Below are 14,548 nucleotides of genomic sequence, written 5' to 3'. Positions count from 1 at the left end.
GGTGAGAAGAAAACAGGGCCAATTCAAACAATTGCCGCATGCTCTGTTTCAGAAGCAGAGAGCTACAAGCTGTGGAAAGGACCACCAAGGAGCGGGGCGGAGAAGTCAGTTTGGGTCGGGCCATTCCTGGGCCTTGTGTTAGATTCAGTGTTATGCTGAGGGTAATGGGGAGCCATGGAAGGTTTTAGCAAAGGAGTGATGCATTCAGAGACCTTCCAGAAAGATTGCTCTGGCTGCTCCGAGCAGAAGAGACTGCAGGGACAAAGGGAGAAGCTGGGGAGCGGGGGCCCAGTGGGGTGGCTGCTGCAGATGTCAGGCGAGAAATAATGGGGGCCTGGACTGGGGCGGCAGAAGGCAGGCAGAGGGGACTGCTGGGAAGGACTTAAAGGGTAATTTTGCTGGGACTTCCTGGATGGTCCAGTGGGTAAGATTCAGCTCTCAACACAGGGGGCCTGGGTTCGATCCCTGGTCAGGGAACTAGATCCCACATGCCCCAGCTAAGACCCAGTGCAGCCAAATAAATTAATGAAAAATAATTTAAAAAATAATTTTACTTTGCTGGACAAAATGTGCATCTCTCCATGCACAGCAGCCTCCTCAGGGCCTCCCTGCCTCCACCACACTCTTACTGGGCCTCCTGCTCACTGCAGCCCAGGAGACCCACAGTGCCTTTGAAGACAAGACTGGGTTCATGTCCATTGCCCGGTGGCTTCACATTGTACCCAGAAGGACATGGGACTCTGTGCCCACGGTACCAGCCCATGCGGGACTCTGCCCTGGTCCCCATCTTCCATCCTTCCCTCCATCTCTCACACAGGCTCCCCTCCACTCTTCACTCCAGGCTTTTGCGCTTGCCATTCCTGACACTTGGAGACCCTCTCCCCAGGGCTGCCAGGGCTCCTTAAAAAAAAAAAAAAAAGACTTTAAATTTTGTATTGGGGTGTAGCTGATTAACAAACAATGTTGTGATAGTTTCAAGTGAACAGCGAAGGGACCCAGCCATACAGATAACATGTATCCATTCTCCCCCAGACTCCCCTCCCATCCAGGCTGCCGCGTGGCTGCCGCGTGACGTTGAGCAGAGTCCCCTGAGCTATACAGCAGGTCCTTGCTGGTTATCCACGTGTACATGTCCATCCCAAACTCCCTAACTATCCCTCCCCCCATCCTTCCCCCTGACAACCGTAAGTTCACTCTGGAAGTCTGTGAGTATGTTTCTGTTTTGTAGGTGTGTTCATTTGTATCATTCATTTTTAGATTCCATGTAAAAGGGAGGTCATACAGTATTTCTCGTCTCTGTCTGACTTCACTTATATGACACTCTCTCTGTCCATCCATGTGGCTGCAAATGGCGTCAGCTCATTCTTTTTAATGGCTGAGTAATACTCCATTGTCTATACGCACCACCTCTTCTTCATCCATTCCTCTGTTGATGGACATTCAGGTGGCGTCCATGTCTTGGCTATCGCAAACGGTGCCTCGGGGCTCTTGTTACGGATCCTTCCAATCTTGGCCCAGACGTCGGCTCCTGAAGGAGGCCCCAGCCCAACGACATTCACTCCAGAGCTTCCCAGGGCTGAACACACCTGAACGTCCTCGTGCTGAGCTCTCCACGTGTCGTCAGCTGCCCCGCAGGAAGCTCGCTGTGGACAGACACTGGGCTACCTGTGTACCCTATTGCCCGCACAGTGTCTGAGTATGTGAATGGACGAATGCGTGAATGAGTAAATGGATGGATGGGGGGGTGGGGGGGGGATTGGCCGCCTCTGCATTGGGGGAGGAAAAGGTGTGGGACCCAGGGTGTGAAGAAACTGCCCGGCTCACTTCTCCCCAGAGTCCTGACTCAGAGATGACCCCACCATCCTCCCCGCCACCCAGCTGCCCTCTTCCTCCTCCTGCCTCATACTGGAGGCCCCAGGAGGGGGTGGGGCAGAAAGGAGGCCTCTCTTCAAGTCCACACAGCTGCCTCCGAAAGGCCTCCCCTGGAGGTGGGCCTCCACCCTCTTTCCTGACTCTTTCCTACCCTCCCACCCACCCAACCACCCGCCGGAACTACTGAGGCCAGAATATGGAAAAGGCGGGTCCCCCAGCTGTGTAGCAGAGGTGAGCTCAGGGGCCTCATGCCTGGAGCACCCCACCCTTCTTCTTCCCCCCGGGAACAGAACAGCATGGGTGCTGAACTCCGTCAAACAAGGTTCAAAACCCAGCTCGGCCATCTACAAGCCGTAGGGCCCTGGGCAGACTCCTTCATCTCTCTGTGCCTCCATCTTCTCATCTATAAAATGGGGAGAATAACCATCCCTCCTTCACAGGGCTAGAGGGATGAGTCAACAGGTTCCTGCGGGGCCACAGACCGCTGAGCGACTGCGCCCAGCACGTGGTAAGTCCTCAATAAATGGCAGCCCCTCAAAAGCATCAATGGAGAGACTCCCCTGGTGGAAAGTGTTAGCCACTCAGTCTTGGCCAACTCTTTGTGACCCCATGGACTGTAGCCTACCAGGCTTCTCTGTCCGTGGGATTCTCTAGGCAAGAATACTGGAGTGGGTTGCCATTTCCTTCTCCAGGGGATCTTCCCGACCCAGGGGTTGCACCTGGGTCTCCTGCATTGGCATGCAGATTCTTTACGGTCTGAGCCACCAGGGAAGCCCTGTGTCTGGTGGTCCAATGGCTAAGAATCTGCTTTCCAATGCAGGGAACACGGGTTTGATCCCTGGTCAGGGAACTGCAATCACACATGCCTAGGAGCAACTAAGCACTCACGCAGCAACTACTGAGCCCACGTTCCAGAGCCCGGGGTCTGCAACCAGGAGCCTGCGCAGTCAAAGGAAAAGAGCATCAGCTGAGCTTCTGAGCTGGGCGAGGGGGCTCGTGCCAGGTGAAGACCCTAGGCCCGTGTTTGGAGGCCTGTTTTCTTATCAGCGATGCACATCCATCGCCCTTCAGAATCCCCTCCGTATGGGATAGGCGGTCATCCCTTGGGCTGGGAGCTCCGTGAGGGCAGGGACCAGGGCTGTCTTTTACACCGTGTGGGCCCCTCACAGGCTGGAGCTTGTGAATGAGTGATGAATGCTGAGTGAGTGAATGAATGAATGAGGCCAGAAACCATCTGCCTCCCAGGGTGGCGTCCCAAGAGAAGCCCACGTGGCTCCAACCTCTGCGGGGGTCTCCAGCCCAGGAGAAGAGGTTGCCAGGGTTGCCACCAGCTCAGAGGCTTCTAAGAGTCTCTTGACAAAAGGATCAAAGGAAGCAGATGACAGAAGGGCAGGAAATGGCTGCTGGTGGGTGGGGGTGCAGAGCCCCCTCCCCAGGCCAGGATGAAAGAGGCACAGGAAAAGGACACAGATGGACCGGCCATGGGCGGGGTGAGGGTGACAGGATGTGGACATAGGGTCTCAGCCACTTCCTGTTGCCCAGAGGATGAACCTGATGGTTTTCTTCTCCTGCAGTACCCTCCTTTCTACTCCCCAAACCAGCAACCAGCTCTGAACCCAGCACTTGGAGAACACCCAGAAAGTGTTTGCCAGAGCACTGAGTGCATGGATGAATGAAGGAAAGCTTTTGTCAGCTGCTCCTGAGCTTTCCAGTAGTGAAGGAGAGTGGGTCAGTCCAGGGAACTCCGACATAAAAATGCAGAGCAAGCTCCACTGGTTGTTTCAAGGAGAATATTGATAATCATCATGACTAGTTGATATTTTGTAATAACTATAAATGGAGCATACCCTTTAAAAATTGTGAATCACTATGTTGGACACCTGCGACACCACCCTTATGGCAGAAAGTGAAGAGGAACTAAAGAGCCTCTTGATGAAAGTGAAAGTGGAGAGTGAAAAAGTTGGCTTAAAGCTCAACATTCAGAAAACGAAGATCATGGCATCTGGTCCCATCACTTCATGGGAAATAGATGGGGAAACAGTGGAAACAGCGTCAGACTTTATTTTGGGGGGCTCCAAAATCACTGCAGATGGTGATTGCACCCATGAAATTAAAAGACGCTTACTCCTTGGAAGAAAAGTTATGACCAACCTAGATAGCATATTCAAAAGCAGAGACATTACTTTGCCTACTAAGGTCCATCTAGTCAAGTCTATGGTTTTTCCTGTGGTCATGTATGGATGTGAGAGTTGGACTGTGAAGAAGGCTGAGCACCGAAGAATTGACGCTTTTGAACTATGGTGTTGGAGAAGACTCTTGAGAGTCCCTTGGACTGCAAGGAGATCCAACCAGTCCATTCTAAAGGAGATCAGCCCTGGGATTTCTTTGGAAGGAATGATGCTAAAGCTGAAACTCCAGTACTTTGGCCACCTGATGAGAAGAGTTGACTCATTGGAAAAGACTCTGATGCTGGGAGGGATTGGGGGCAGGAGGAGAAGGGGATGACCGAGGATGAGATGGCTGGATGGCATCACTGACTCGATGGACGTGAATCTGAGTGAACTCCGGGAGTTGGTGATGGACAGGGAGGCCTGGCGTGCTGCGATTCATGGGGTCGCAAAGAGTTGGACACGACTGAGCGACTGAACTGAACTTATATAGTATTGTACATCATCTACAGCTCAGTTGGTAAAGAATCCGCCTGCAATGCAGGAGGCCCCGGTTCAATTCCTGGGTCGGGAAGATCCACTGGAGGAGGGATAGGCTACCCACTCCAGTATTCTGGCCTAGAGAATTCCATGGACTGTATAGTCCATGGGGTCGCAAAGAGTCAGACACGACTGAACGACTTTCACTTTCACACTTTGAGAAAACACAAAGGAAAAAGAATAATTATTACAATCAGTGCTTACTAAGCAGTTATTGTGCACTGGGAGCTCAGTATCTCTGCAGTGTTTCCCCATGATCTCCAGTGACTCCTCACCAACTTTATGATGCGTTGTTAGTTTCTAGAGGAGGAAACTAAAACTCAAGAAGAAGTAGGGGCAAGTGGTAAAGAATCTGCCTGCTAATGCAGGGGACATGAGTTCAATCCCTGGTCCAGGAAGATTCCACATGCCGCAGAGCAACTAAGCCCCTTGAGCCACAATTACTGAGCCCATGCTCTAGGGCCAGCACTCCACAACGAGGGAAGCCAAAGCAATGAGAAGCCCGCACACCGCAAAGATAAGTAGCTTGCTGCAACTAGAGAAAGCCCGCGCAAAGCAACAAAGAACCAATGCAGCTAAAAATAAAATATATAAATACATTTTAAAAAAAAGAAGCAGGGAGGAGGTGGGCATGGAAAAAATAAAAAATAAGCAGGATCTTGTTCTAAGTCACCAGCAAGTCAATGAGTGAGCTGACATTAAAATTAGTCTTTCTGAGTCCCTGAACTCTGCTCTTAAATATACATTCTCAGGCAGATGGCAAAATGCCCTCATCACTCATGCAACCATTGATTCATTTCCTCATTCATTCATTCGGAGAGCATTCACTAGGCTCCACCACACCCTGTGTCAGGCACCAGGGCTATGCCAATGATTGAAATAGGCACAGTCTCTGCTGGCTCAGGACTCTGGGTCAGGAGGGCAGTGTTCCACCCAGAATGAATTCATCACGTTCTGGAAAGTACTGGGAAGGAGAAAGCTGCAATGCAAAGCCAGCGGATGCAGGGGACCTGCCCAGTCTGGGGGCCTCAGAGAAGGCTTAGCGTGCAGACGGTGGGATAGGAGGGCGTCGATGGCAGGGAGATGTAGACAGGTGGCGGGCAGGCAAAGGGGGTGGAATGGATGGAAGAAAATAACAGTCATCATCCTGGTCTGAACAGACACTCTTCATTGAGCTCTTCCTCTCCACAAGCACCTTGCATGGATTATTTTACAAATCTTTACAATAACATGGAGCAACCGGTGCCTTTATCATCATCGTTGTAATTGGAAAGATCAGCTCATGCAGCTGCTAAGAAGCAGAACCACTGTCTGTCTGATGCGGGCTGGCTCGGGGGGTGTCTCAGCTCCTGAGCCTAAACCCAGCCTCTGAAGAAGAGAGCCTCCTGCAACGTGGCTAGGGGTGCTCTGGACCCATGGGGACACAGTGCCTCGGGAGGTGGTGTTCCCGCTTCCTGTGTCACCCACCAGTCCTCCTTAGGCTGAGAAAGGCTTCGTGTCCGGAGGGGAATATTCAGGGAGGGAACGTCTCTCTGAGCTCAAGCCTGGTGCTGGTGCTGCATTCAGAGGGTGTGGAACAAAGATGCCTGCCAGGGCTTCTGCCCAGTGTTTGAGAGCCTGAGCGCGGCAAATGAGAACCCCAACCTCGAGCCCTGGGTTGGCAGAGGCTGCCATGCTCCGTGGAGGCAGAGCTGCAAAGGCCCCAGTGTCACCCATCTCTCCATGTCCCCAAGCCCTGAAGACTAGGCTGCTTTCCTGTTTTTCCTTTGAAGGGAGAGAGGAGACCTGAGATCCTCCCCAGGCTGGGCTGGGAGTCCTGAGGGGTTGGGTGGAGGACTGCTGTCTCTAAGTGCACCTCCCCATCACCTAGAGGATGCAGGGCATGGGGTGGAGGCCCCCACCTAACAGCCAGAGCAGTTCCCAGGGCTTGGGTCTAAGTAGGTCCCTGCATTTCTGAGTGCACATTTCCTGAGCACCAGCCACATACCTGGGCCTGTGTTGGGTGCTTCCCCAAAGTACCTCCCTGAATCCTACATGGCAGAGGCTGCTGGCTGCTGCCCAGTACCCATTCTGCCATCACGCCTTTAGTAATAGAAACCCCCTCTCCAGGGCTTTAATGAGGCACATGGCTGCCAGGCTAAGTACTACATTTCCCAGTATCCCTTGCAACTAAGGCCAGTCATGTGGTCAGTTCTGGCCAATGCGATGTGAGAGAGATGATCCAAGCGCTGTCCAGCTCTCCCCGAAAGAGGAGGAGCAGTCTCCACCTCCTGGGTCCTCCCAACACAGGAAAGAATTGGAAGGGGAAAGTGGTGGCCATCTTCCACCTTTTGGATGGAGGCAATTCCCTATGGAAAGAGAGAGACAAAAAGTGCCTAGGCCCCAGAACAGCTCCCAGCACAGAGCTGCCTAAACTGACCTGAGAAGGGAGTCTGCCCTTCTCTCCGTGAGCTGCTGTCCCCTGGGTTCTGCTAGAGCAGCCAGACAGCATCCTACCAGGAGACACAGAGGCTCCCAGAGGGAGGTCCATGTCTGCTGGAGGGTGATGAAGCTGAGATCTGAACCCAGGACGGAGAGGAGTTGACCTGGAGCCTGGGCTCAAGCTGCTGGGCTGGACATACTGCTGCACACAGCAGGTGCTCAATACATGATTTCCAGGCAGATGGATGAATAAATGAATGGGATGCTTTCCAGGGAGGATCTAACACTGGGAGACCTGATGGCACTGGGCCCTGAATGCTGGTCAGTTTTCCTGATAGGGGCTGCAGCACTTACTTCTAATCTCTATGCCCAACATCCAAAGATGATCACCGTGGCGGTGTCCTCCTAGTTTATAAAACAGCTGCTTTACATTCATTGTCACCTTTAACTGTGACCCCCTCCTGTGAGGTCAGTGGGGAAGCATTGTTATTATCCCCATTATAGGCAAGCAAACAATCTCTGCACACAGTTTAACTGCTTCACACGTGGCAGGTCTTCTCATTTCTTTAACAATGTTTTCTTACAAATATGCGACCATTAACAACTTTTAAAATATCACTGTGAAAGAGGACTAGGATGTGGGAGTGCACGGGAGAAGCCCACGTGGGGGACCCACCCAGGAAACCAGCAGCCCTTGGACTTGATGAGGACACTGAGACATCTCTTCCCCTCTCTGGCACCTGTTTCCCTTGGTGTAAAATGAGGGAGTTGGAGAAGATGGTTCCCATCTCCCTATTCCCATGCCAGTTTCTGCTGCTCTGTAACCCTGGGGTGGGAAGTGGCCAGGGTCCCTGCCACTGAGGGTAGAAGGAGCCCCACAGACGGATGGCAGCATGGCTCTGAGTCTGGGTCACATGTCAGTTCTCTGAGACTCAGTGTCCTCATCTGTTAAATAGGAATGATAGTAGAAGTAAGGACATCGTTCATAGGATTGTCATGTCAGTTACATGGGTTTAAACATATAGTGCCTGCCTCAGTAAGTACTCAGTTCATGCTATGGATATTATGATTATTGATTGTTGGTTATCACTAATAGTATTATTGATCATTATCATGAAGGGCTAATGAGCATTTACAGATGACTGCAAGAGAAAGCAGCATGTCCAAATGCTAAGCAATGGCAGTTTTGTTGGAAGGCCAAGGGCTGTGGGCTTGGTTCCATGTCCCTTGGGTGCCTCTTCAGGGCCATGTGGGTTCCCAGTCTGGGCACTGTAACCTGTGGTCACCTTCTCTCTGTGTTAATTTTTCCCATCAGCTTCACTTGGGCTGGTCAACTACATTAAGAATGGAAATTCCCAGTCTCGGTATGGAAAAAGCTCTCAAAGTTGCCTCAGCCGACCCTTTTCCTGAGTCATGGCTCTGTATACACACAGACACACCCTATCTGTCCTTGAATACCTCCCCAGGTAGGATACTCACTACCTACAAGGCTACCCTGACAATTAGACAGTTTACCTTGTGAGGCTAAACACCTCTCTGGGTGACCTCCCCTAGTTCTGCCTTCTGGGTCTTCTCAGAGTAAGTCCACACCCTCTGCCCCAACTAGTCCCTCAGGCACCAGGAACAGAGGCCAGTAAATCATCTCCTCCCCAACGGATGCCTCCCCAGTGCCTTGATCACACTAGTGGAGCAGAAAAGAGGCTGTGTTTGCACACAGCTCTGGCTCAGGGGATCAGGTGATAGAGTCCTGCAGATAGCTAAGAGAGCCACGCTGGCCAGCAGTGCCAGCCTGCCTGCTCACCACCAGCCCAGGTCCTCTCCTCTTGTTGGCCTGGCCATTTCCCTTTGTACCAGAACAGCAGGCAGAGAAAAGGCAAAGATTTGCCTGAAGCAAACACATCAAATCCTTCCGCAAACATGCATTCCCCAGAACACTGACTCCAAAGATAACCAGGAAGAAGAGGCTTACTTGATTAGATTTCTTTGGGGTCTGTCACCTAATTTTTTGCACATCTTAGCCTGAGGTCCCTGTAGTGACTGTACATTTTTCCAAGCTATTCACAGGCAGTGACTATACACTATTATCTATGGAGACCCTTGTCAGTTACACTGCTGAGGCCAGTGGTCCTGCAGACAGCTCTCCTCCTGTTTCAACCCCTTTGTTCCCCAGTGCCTTGAAATGGCAACCCACTCCAGTATTCTTGCCTGGAAAATCCTATGGATGGAGAAGCCGGGCAGGCTACCATCCATGGGGTTGCAAAGAGTCAAACACGACTGAACAACTTTACTTTCTTTCTTTGTCTGTCTACAAGTTACTGTGCCTCACCTGGCCTCAGTTTCTCCATCTATAAAATGGGGACAATAATTGTCTCTACTTCTTAAAGAGTTTTTGTGAGTATCCAGTCAGGTCAGCTATCTGAAACCTCAGATCCAGTCCCAGGACACCACTAATCCTTAATAAGTATTAGAAACAATTAGCTCTCAGCTTGAAGGTGACCTTGGTACACTGGTAAAATTGGCCAGAACTAGGTGTGATGAAGGGCTTCTCCGGTAGCTCAGTGGGTAAATAATCTGCCTGCAATGCAGGAGACCTGGGTTCGATCCCAGGGTCAGGAAGACTCCCTGGAGAAGGAAATGGCGATCCACTCAAGTACTCTTGCCTGGAAGATCCCATGGACAGAGAAACCTGGCAGTTTACAGTCCATGGGGTAGCAAGAGTAAGACATGACTTGGTGACTAAACCACCACCAGGTGTGATGGGTCCCCTTTGTGAGAGGCACTTGCTCGACACATAATGTTTTGGGTGTCTCAAACTTTGCTGAGCTTGGGATGTACCTGAGGGAGTTCTAAAATGCAGAGTCCCAGGCCCTACGTTCAGAGAGCCTGATTCAACAGGTCTGGAGGGACCCAGGTATCTGCAGTTTAACAATGCCCCTAACATCCCATCCCCTCCTGAAACTGGGAATAGGTGTTACTTCTAAATGTATTTTAATGGTTTGCTCATACCTGCCCTGTGCTGAGAGCTGAAAATGCTTTGCCAAACAAGACAGAGGCAGCCCCTGCCCCTGGGAGCTCACCACCTAACAGGGGGCATTCCCTTGGGGTCATTTGAGGAGCCTGGGTTCTGGAATGAGCAGGAATAGCTGTGGGTACTGAAAGGTCAGAAGAGATCTACCTCCTGGTACTGTGTGGTTGTTGTCATAAGACAGAAAGTCTCCTAGCCTGGAGTGCTGGGGCGTGAAGGCCTTGGGAAGGAGGGCACAGGCTGGCTTGGAGGAAAGGGCTGCTCTCCTTGACCTTGCCTGGGCTGGAGCCATGTGGGCACAGGTATGGCACGGAGTAGGTGAGGTGGTGGGTGGTATATGCACTGAGGCAGTTCAGGGTGTTGCCCGTGGAGTAAGACCTGGGCTGGAACCGCAGCTGCATTCTGTCCAGCTCTGTGACCTTGGGCCAGCGACTCCCCTCTCTAAAGCTTTCTTTCCACCTCTGCAAAGGAATAATTATGTCCCCCACCTTCAGTGGCGATTTACCAGAAGATAATGAAGCTTCAGGTTCAGGGACTCCTGTCAAGGCTCTGGGCTTAACAGTGTATTCATAACTGCATTATTTTTCTTAAAGAGGGTCCCCAAGATGGTAAAAACTTCAGGCCCCAGGAAACCTGGATCTGCACAGGTTCACCTCACACAGCTGTTGTAAGATTTGGAGAAGAGGGTGGGAGAGGATGAGATGGTTAGATAGCATCACTGACTCAACGGACATGAATGTGAGCAAACTCTGGGAGATACTGAAGGACGGAGAAGCCTGGTGTGCTGCAGTCCATGGGGCTGCAAAGAGTTGGACAGGACTGAGAGACTGAAAAACAACAATAAGATTTGGTGAGAAGACAGTAAACCCCTTGGCAAGCCTGAGTCTGGAAACAGAAGCCTGCTTAGTTCCTGAGCTCTGGAAGAATATACTGGTGCTCTGAACAGTGTGTCCTGGGAGGCCAGGACCTTCTCGAGAGCTGCACCCACTTCTATTCTGACAAGCCTCGGCCCCCAGGGCCTCAGAGCTCAAAACCTCTTCAGCGGATGGGAAGCAGGGAGGAGAAGGCTGGGAGGAGGATGAAGGACGTGGGGAGACGAGGAGGCTGCGGAGGAGGGAAGGATGTGGGGTCCAAGAAGATCCAACTGAGGCTCACACTGACCCCTCTGGCTGCCTTAGGCACTAGCCTTTGAAGGGCCAGGCAGTGAGAAGCCTGCCAGAGGTGAGAGCCCTGGACAGAGACCTTGGGGTTGACTTGGTTTTGATAATGACTTTCAAATGTCTGAAGCCAAGGGAAGATCCAGGTTATCCAGCGCCCAGAGTTGGTGGGGAGGGGCCATGGGCTTCCCTGGTGGCTCAGTTGGTAAAGAATACGCCTGCGATACGGGAGACCTGGGTTCAATCCCTGGACTGGGAAGATCCCCTGAACCCACTCCAGTATTCTCGTCTGAAGAATTCCATGGACAGAGGAGCCTAGAGAGCTGCAGTCCATGAGGTCACAAAGAGTCGGACACGACTGAGCGACTGACACACAGCCCAGAGTTGGGGGGCAGGGGAGAGGGAAGGATATTGGGGGCCTTGGCATGTTCCCCTCAAAGTGAGGAAAGAATCTCCCCTCCTACACCCCACTAGGTGCCAGGCCTTGCCCAAGTGCCCCATTTTACTGAATCCTCACACCCACGTCTTTCAAGTTCTCTTTCTGCTCTTCTCCATCCAGCAGATGACGGAGTGGAGGCTCAGAGAGGGCAAGTCCCTTGCCTAAGGGCACAGAGCCGGGGAGAACACAGTACGGACCAAGAACTGGACCCAGCTCTAACTCCAGGGGAGCCTGGCCGCGCCGCAGTCCACGGGGTCACAAAGCGCCACGAAAAAGACACGACAGAGCGACTGAACGGAACTGACTCCAAATTCCTGCTCTTAACCCTCTTCTACCACCGGCCATCTTTGGCTCTGGGCACAGTGGACCCTAGTGAGCTCGCAAAAGAGAAGGGAACGAATGAAGTCAGAAAGGCAAGAATTCGCAGCCAGGCTCTTCCCACGCCACCCCCAACCCCCAGTCAGCTCTTTCCAACCCCCGGCCTCCCGGTCTAATTGGGATGTTTCTGAGTTGTCTCTGTTGTTTCCGCGGATTCCCCCGCGCTCCTCCTGGAGCCCACCCCGAGGCAGTTTTCTCACAACAGGACCCCCGGCGTGGGGACGCCTCCCGACCCCCCGAGGCCCAGCGGGAGAGCCGCGACCTCAGTCAGGCGGGGTGGTCTCCGCAGCCGCCCTCCAGCTCCTCGGCCTTACCCCGCCCTCCCCTTCCCGGGGCAGCTGAATAATTGATTCGCCCATAAATAATTGATCAGTGTTGCGCGCGCGCCCTCTGCCCCCCGGGGTGCGGGGTTCCCCAGCAGGGTTGGTGGGGGCAGGGGGACGGGGCCCGGGGCGCAGTGTGGCTCCACGGGCCTTTTTCTCTCCCTCTCTCTCCCTCTCGTTCCCTCGCGCCGGTTTTTTCCCTTTTTCTTTTTCCTTTTTTTCTTTCCTGGAGCGGAGCCCGGCGCCAGGAGTCTGGAACCAGCTTGACAAGCTTTTGAGTTATGGAGCGGGGGAGGGGAGGGAACGGGCGGGCGGCCCGGGGAGGGGAGAGGAGGAAGGGGGGGAGGGGGAAAGGGGAGGGGGCGCCGCAACGGGTGCGGGCGGGGCGGCGGGCTCCGGCGGCAGGGCCGCGCGCACCCCCACGGGGAGACCCTCCCCGACTTTGGCCCACGTTGTCAGAGGGTCTGCTGGCGGCGGCCGGGAGGGGCCGGGGGTGGGGGCGTGGGAGCAGGCGGCGGAGCGCGGGGGTGAGTCATGCCGCCGACCCAGCGAGCAGCCCGGCTGGCGGAACGAGCCCGGCTTTAGGGCCGCAGTAAATGAGGCCCAGGGAGGGCGGCCGGGTTTACACGGCCTCGGGGGCCCGCGGCCTCCCCCGCCGAGCAAGACATTCCTTTCCGCTGAACTGGGCGCCTGGGCCCGCGCGGCCGCCGCGCCCTGCACGCATCGCCCTCGGCGGCCGGGCCCCGGGGGCGGGGAGCGGCGCCCGGGGGGACACGGAGGGAGCGGGGAGCTGGGCCTGGGGTGGCCCCTTTATTACCCCCTACGCTGTTCCCCGGGAGCTCACTGAATCCCCAGCTGCGGGGGAGGGAAGGGATCGGTCTGCCTGTTTAATGCGTGGGGAACCTGAGTCCAGGGAGGGTCATCACTGCGGCGGCGGGTGGCTCTGCTGCCTGGCCGGGGTGTACAAAACCCCCTCCTACCCCCCGGCCACCCCATTCCTTTGCCCGAGTCCTGAGATTCTCCCTTCGCCCCTCTCCCCCGGTTGTGACTTGGAGGCTGGTGACAGCTCTGGGAGCCGAGGACGAGGCGCTCTGTAGGGTCACCTTCCCCTCTGGGTGAATTTGACCGCGCACTTTTCCAGGGACCTAGAAAGCGAAGAGCAAGCCTGAAACATCTGACCTCACAGGATCAGAGGCCCCCAGCCCCAGAGCCAGGCAGGGATGGGAGGGGTCTGGAATTACTGGTTTACCAGGACTGGTTGGGGCGAGGTCCAGACCCCTTGAGATCTCCAGGGGTCCCAGTGTACCCCCAGGAGGCTGCTAACAGAGACGCAGGGTCCAAGCATGCCTTCACCTGAACTTCAGTTTCTGGTCGAGCCATAGTTGTTTGTGTATCAGAGCTGCCCTTAGTGGCTCCCAGTGTTTTCCCCAACCCAAGGCACCCCTGGGTGCCTTCCAGCCCTGCCTGCTCCCAACCAGCTAGTGACCTGCACCTCCAGGGCTCCGGAATGTCACAGGCCCGGCCTCGGCTTCTGACTCTGTAGCCTCGATGGCCGCCTTCACCACTCTGCTTCTCCTGCTCATCTGTGAGATGGGTTAATAACAGTGCCAGCCTCGCCTGGGCTATGGCACTGATACTGTGCCAGTCTTGACTTAGCACAGAGTCTGGCACTCAGTAAGCGCTCAGTACAGGGTCACTGTTGTTGGAACCGGTTGACTGTTATTACAATTATTTCTGAAGGACTCACCAAGGCCTAGTGAAGCCCCCTCCCATTCCCTCCAAGCAGAGCCGTGAGAACGCTGAGCCGGGAGCAGCCTGGCTCCTCCCCGTCCCCCACTGAGCTGAGTGTTGAAATCCTCCCAGAGAAGCTGCTGGGCAGAAATTTCCAGTCTCCCTGGCAAAGCCCGGAAGAGTCTGGGTGCGGCTCAGAGACGCAGTTGGGCAGGCTCTGCGGGGGCCAGGGCTGGGGAAGAGCCCCCAGATGTTCTGCAAAGGGCAGCGCCCTGATCCTGAGCAGTACCCAGCTTACAGCTCCAACCCCAGGGCTGCTGCAGCCCAGGCAAGAGCTCATTGTCCTGCGCTGGTCGGTGAGGGCTGGGTGGGAAGGGTGCTGGTCGTACCCCTCCTTTGGCAAGCCCCTGTACCCCAGGTGTGTGAGTGAGCCCCTGGAAGACGGGATCACAGGGTCCCTGTGAGCATCCCACAAGTGGGGACTCTTTGCTTTA

General features: G+C 54.2%; 1 long non-coding RNA gene across 2 annotated transcripts in view; it reads left to right on the top strand.

Moving 5' to 3' along the window:
- The window catches only part of LOC121818990 (uncharacterized), a 30,538-nt gene that overhangs the window by 12,995 nt on the left and 2,995 nt on the right, over positions 1-14,548 (top strand). Inside the window, exons 2-3 of one of the 2 annotated variants that reach the window (XR_006059068.2) lie at positions 1,445-1,696; positions 2,313-5,306. This is a non-coding gene — a long non-coding RNA (uncharacterized LOC121818990). Of the gene's footprint in view, positions 1-1,444; positions 1,697-2,312; positions 5,307-11,742; positions 12,602-14,548 lie in introns of those variants that run through there. The other variant, XR_009599737.1, reaches the window with a different exon arrangement.

Source organism: Ovis aries, chromosome 3 (genome assembly GCF_016772045.2).
Source record: "Ovis aries strain OAR_USU_Benz2616 breed Rambouillet chromosome 3, ARS-UI_Ramb_v3.0, whole genome shotgun sequence".
Lineage (NCBI taxonomy): Eukaryota > Metazoa > Chordata > Mammalia > Artiodactyla > Bovidae > Ovis > Ovis aries.
This window is presented reverse-complemented; position numbering and strand designations above follow the sequence as displayed.